Source organism: Silene latifolia, chromosome 2, assembly GCF_048544455.1.
Source record: "Silene latifolia isolate original U9 population chromosome 2, ASM4854445v1, whole genome shotgun sequence".
Classification (NCBI taxonomy): domain Eukaryota; kingdom Viridiplantae; phylum Streptophyta; class Magnoliopsida; order Caryophyllales; family Caryophyllaceae; genus Silene; species Silene latifolia.
Window position 1 is genome coordinate 57013800 of NC_133527.1, and position 6130 is coordinate 57019929.

Below are 6130 nucleotides of genomic sequence, written 5' to 3' on the forward strand. Positions count from 1 at the left end.
GAATTTTGAAAAATTCGCGACTAGTCGTCACGTTTGGATTTCGAAAGGAATTGATTTGAAAATCGAGCAATTAACTCGTGTCTTGAATGAAATTTCATCGGAATTGTTGAAATTGATTTGTGACTCAAAAAATTCAAACTCAAACCGTCATGGATGAATTTTTAGAAAAGGATTTTTGCGAGTATATTTGATTTTTGAGAGATCAAGACTCGGATTTGTGAGTGCTTGAATTTTGAGGAAAATTGACGCCGTATTATCAATTTTCGATTTTATTGCGAATAAGCGAAAAAATTTTGGGATTTCGACAGACATGGAAACGATCCATCGCGGATCGGGGCGACTAGCCCTTCCCCCCCTAAAAAAAGGAAGAAAGAAAAATCCTTATGTTTAAAGCAGCGTCATGGAAACGGTGTCGGATTTCGTAAAACGCGAAAACAAGGAAATGTGAGTGTGAGGAAACACAAAAATGTCCTGGATCATCCCGAAGAGGCGCGAGCTTCCTGGCGTGAGGTTTGAGGTGTCAGGAGAAAACATAAGTTGAAAGAGACAACTCAACAGCGAGAATCCTGGGGAAGCCTCAAAGAGGCGCGAGCAGCCTGGCGATGGAAGCCGGCTCTCCCCTTTTTCTGAAAAACGCGTTGATCATTTTTCTATAAATAGGGATGTTTGCGGTTCATTGTTTCATCATCCGAAACACAAAAACATCTCGACAAAACTTCTTCTTCTTCTTCCACAAATATATTTCATGGATGCTTTTGAGAACGCATTGCAACAATGGTGCCGGGATTTGTCGCCTCCCGAAAAGTATCAACTCATTTGCAAGGGAGTTGGTCAATTGTTGGTGCTTCTTCAAGTCAAAGTGCAACCTTTATTTCTTGAAGCATGTTCTCGGTTTTGGGATTCGAAACATCATGTTTTCGTTTTCCCGAAAGGTGAAATTTGTCCTCTTGCCGAAGAAGTTGGAGCCATTGGTGGGTGGCCGGGTTGTGCTCCGGTGCTTCCTCCGACTCGGTTGTGCTACAAGGATAAATTCCATTCCATGTTGGGTTTGTCGACAAGTCAAGTCAACCTTCTTCTTGCTCCACATGGTGTGGATATGTTGGCTCTTATCAACATCTTTTCAAACCGATTAGATGCTAATGTCTCGGAGGTGGCTAGGAGAAGGGCTCTTGCCTTTTGCCTTGTCCATGTGTACCTCTTTGTTGATGTATTGAAGAAGGAGGGGCCAAAATGTTATGGTAGCATGACCCTTATTCATGTGGTTGAACAAATGGAGCATGGTAGAGATCCATCATGGTTGGTGCTTGGAGATATCATCCAAGTTTTGGACAAGAAGGCTCTTGTGGAGAAGCTCCCTCCTTCGGATCCCCAAGGATCCTCCAAGTGTGGCTATTGGAGAGGCTAATGTATGTAGAGCCTCCGGTTAATCCTTCTTCTTATTTCTTCCGTCACCTTACCATGAGGAAGAAGTTGTACCCGGATAGCTTTGCTTCCACCGAGGCTTATTGGGCCACAAGATTGGCGGAGGAGGGTGGTCCTCACATCTGTTGGGTTGTGCCATGGTGGCACTTGAGGTCCTTCACGGGGTTTCCCGCTTCGGGTGCTAGTCCTCATTCCTTGATGGTGGTGGGTTAGAAGGTTGCTTCCTTCATATATCCCGAAAGGCTCATGAGGCAAATGGGGCGTCAACAAAAGGTGCCTTCTCAAGATAGCCTTGTCCAAGAGAATGTCTTTCGGAACTCCGAGCTTGTGGAGGTCTTCGAAAGGTGGCGGGCCACTCGGCCGCTTTGGGAGGTACCGAACCCCGTTGCCACGACATGGGTGACTCCCGCTTATGTCAAGTGGTCACGAGCTCCGTCCTTGGAAGAGAGGTCCAAGTTTCGTAAGGACGAAGTCGTTGACTTGAAGTATCGAGAGGTTGGCAAGGCCAACCATGCCTTCTTTGAAAAGTATGTTGATGGAGTTAGCCCGGATGTGATAAGACCACCGAAGAGGAGAAGCTCGGGTCCCAAGAGTATGGTGAGCCGTGCATTGGCTCGTTTTGGGTTGAACATGGGGTCTTGCGCTAGACCGGAGGCCATCGCCGTCTTAGATCCGTTGAGGATCTGTTTCGAGGAGGAAATCCATGCTAGGCGGGCCAACAAGAAGAACAAGGGGAAGATGTACCCCGAAGGAAAAGGCAAGGGTAGAATGGAAGAGTGAGGACCTCCATTACCCGTTTTATTATTATGGTGTATTAGTGTTGTGAGTTTTTATTATGTTGTACTAGCTAGTTATTGTGTGTTTTGTGCTAGTTTTATTATGAGAGGTGTTTTAGTCGACACCTTAGCTTCAATAAGTTATAGATTCGTCGAGCTTTATTTGTTGTAATTGTAATCCCTCCCATTATTAATTAAATAAGAGGATTGCCCGTGTCGAAAATTGTGAACGCTTGTTTCTTCCATCCATTTGGTGAAGGCAATTCGATTTGAATCGTCCTAAACATTTTCACTTGGGAATGTGGTATTTTTGGGAAGGGAGAAAGGCTTATTTTGTATTTTTGTGAGAAAGGGAATGGTTTCCCTTCCTCTTTTTTTTGATGGGGATTTCCCCTTTCCTTTTTTGAAAGTTGATGTGGGTGATGTTTTTTTGATTATGGGGATGGTTGTATCCTTCTTGTGTAAGAAATGACTGCCTACGTATTCACCTGAAGAGGTGAAATCAAACCATGATCGTAGTTCGAAATGTTTTATAAATTTGATTGGGTTTTGTGGTTGTATCCCTCATGCATAAGAGGGACTGCCTACGTATCCACCTGGAGAGGTGAAATCAAACCATGCTCGTAGTTCAGGGGTTTTTTTTTTGTTTTAGTGCAAACGGATGTTGCCTTTGACAGATCAAAGGACATTCGAAACGGGCAAGGTGTAGCAGCTTAGACTCGATAAAACATGCAATTTCAAATCAGAACACGTTGAGGAACTTGACTTGAAAAGGGGTTGAGGTGGTTGCTAGTTGTAAAATTAGGCTAGGTTGTTCGTTGCTATGGTTCAAGGTTAGTATTGCTTGAGTAGGTCTAGGTTGGTCGGGTTTGTAAAGTCCTCCCCATCTAGGTCACTCAGTCTCACTGCGCCCCTCGAAAGTATTTTCTTGACCAGGTATGGCCCGGCCTAAGTGGGTTTGAATTTCCCCCTCGGATCGACGGGTAACGGTGCTCGAACCGACTTGAGGACCAAGTCGCCCTCTTGGATGTTCCTGGGTTTAACCTTCTTGTTGAATGCCCGTTGTATACATCGTTGGTATAGCTGGACGTTGTGCAAGGCGTTGAGTCGTCGTTCGTCTAGAAGAGTGACTTGCTCGTACCTTCGACAGGTCCATTCAGCCTCGGGGACTTGGCTCTCCAGCAGGATGCGTAGAGAAGGGACCTCTAACTCTACCGGTTGAACCGCCTCCATACCATATGCTAGGTAGAAGGGTGTGGCGCCTGTCGGTGTTCGAATGGAGGTTCGGTATGTTGGAGTAGTGTCCTCCACAATAAGTGCGTTTACATAATAAATCTCGTAAAAGGAATATCACGGATTTATTTATTTATTTGTCAGCTGGTCATCGTTAATCGGTAATGATTGGCTGACTAGAGTTTGACATTACTGTCGTGTGACGCCGGTGATCAGCTGATCCCTTTAGGTCACACCTATAGGATGACGCCCAAATAGAATAAATTAATTATTTGTATGAGATACGCGATAATTAATTCCTTGTAGTATTTGACTTTTAGTTAGTCACGTAAATGTATTATTTGATGACGGGTTACGAACTCGGGACAAGGAGATTTATTATTTAATTATGTGATATTAAATAATAAATAAATATATTAGAATTTATTCATTAATTGTTAATTAATTAATTTTATACGATATGTGTATATGTTTTGAGGTGGAATTAATTAGCTATTAAATTTTACAAGAGATTGTAAAATTAACTACCAATGACTACTTAACTATTAATTAATCATAAGACCATTTTATCAACATACAATGTGTCAATATTAACCCATTTTTCGTCCCATATCATCTTAAGACCATATTAAATACATGCATGTTGTTTTAAGACGATTTTAGTAATTTATGAGATAAATTAATAAAATTGATATTATGTTGCTAAAATTAGTTTTATCACATAATATGGTCTTGCATGTTAATAATATGGTCTTAAGATGATATGGGACGAAAAATGGGTTAATATTGACACATTGTATGTTGATAAAATGGTCTTATGATTAATTAATAGTTAAGTAGTCATTGATAGTTAATTTATATTATTTAAGTGTTAAATAATCAAATTAATATTTAATTATGTCAGATAATTAAATATAAGACTTATAAGCATTTGTGGGGCAATTGTCGAAAATCGAAATGGACCCGAAGGGAACCATTTGGACAGATTTTTATACACTACTAATACACTCATTGTGAGTGGAAAAGGTGGGCATTTCCCACTAGAATTTGTATGTGAATTGTATACATTTGCATGCCTATATATACCTAAGTCATTCCATCATTTCTAAGGTTGGAAATTTGAAGAAAAATTGGTCTTTGTGTGCTTCTTGTGGATGGTTCATATACACCATCAAAACACCATATTTTTCTTCTTATTTTGTTCATCCGTTTACAATAAACACATATAAAAGAAAACTAATAATATTATCAAGGTAATAATATTAACTAGTACATCAAATATACATATTACAAAGTTACTACTACTATTAACTAGTTATTTATTTTAGTAGTATTTTAGGCTTATCTTGGGTGCCACCTTAGGAGATTACCTATTTTGGTAATTTTGGTGTATTTGGAGGATCATCCACATACATATAGCTCAAGAACTACAAAGGTAGGAGACCTTTGTAGTGCCCTTACTTGCCTTATACAATGTAAGGAACTTTTGTCTTAAGATGGTTTAATACCATCTTTTATACTTTTATTTGCATGCATGTAGATTTAGACCACTTTAAATTAATTTTTAATTTTAATATCATAAGATGAGTATTAATTTGGTTTAAATAACTAACAAGTGGTATCAGAGCATTGTTAAATACATGCATGTTGTTTTAAGACGATTTTAATAATTTATGAGATAAATTAATAAAATTGATATTATGTTGCTAAAATTAGTTTTATCACATAATATGGTCTTGCATGTTAATAATATGGTCTTAAGATGATATGGGACGAAAATTTGATTTTTGTTAAATTTTTCCACTTTTTATAACTTAAAATGGCATAAAATTGAGTAAAAATGCATTAAAATTAATTAAGAGTTAATTAAATTCGGTTGCATGTTAATTTTATACATATTTATTTTGAAATAACCACTTGCATGTTCTATTTATAAGATAAGTAGATACGTTAGATTAATGTGATTAATTTAGGTAGTTTATTGATTTTTATTTGATAAAAATGGGTAAATAATGGTTATTTTGTAAATAAATATTGATTTAATCTTAGGGCTCGAAATTTCAGAATTTTTAGCTCCTGGAAATTGTTCCAAAATTTAAAAATTTTTATTTTAAGTCATTTCAATTTTTATGCTTTGATTTAGAATTAAATCGTAAAAATTATCGCTTTACCGGTTAAATTGTGAAATCGTTTTAAATAAATTTTAAAAACAAAAATTTTCACTTGCGTGGCATTTTTGGTGTAGGACCAGAATGTTCATGGCTTTCAAATTTATTTTTCCATAAATTTTTAAATTAAATGGAATTTTTGTATGATAATTGTGAATTATTATATCATTTTTGTCACAATTGTGTTTTAATTCCCATATAAAGTCAAGATAATTGTTGAGAATAATTATTTTGATATTAGACCAGATTAGTATGATGAATAAGTCTAAAATTTTTTTAAGAATTGATTATCAACTTTTTATTGGTAAAAAATTCCGTCAAAGCAAGCTCAAATGATCGTTGTTGGTAAGTTAGACGATTTGGCATGTCATTTTCCATAATGCACTTTATTATTCATTAAGATGAATGGTTTTTAGAATTATAATTATGTAATTTTTCCTAATATGGCCATAGGTAGAAGTTGGTATTTCCCGAAATGTAAGGGAATATCGACTTGTTTTGTAATTAATTGCGATTTCGCATCGCCTAATT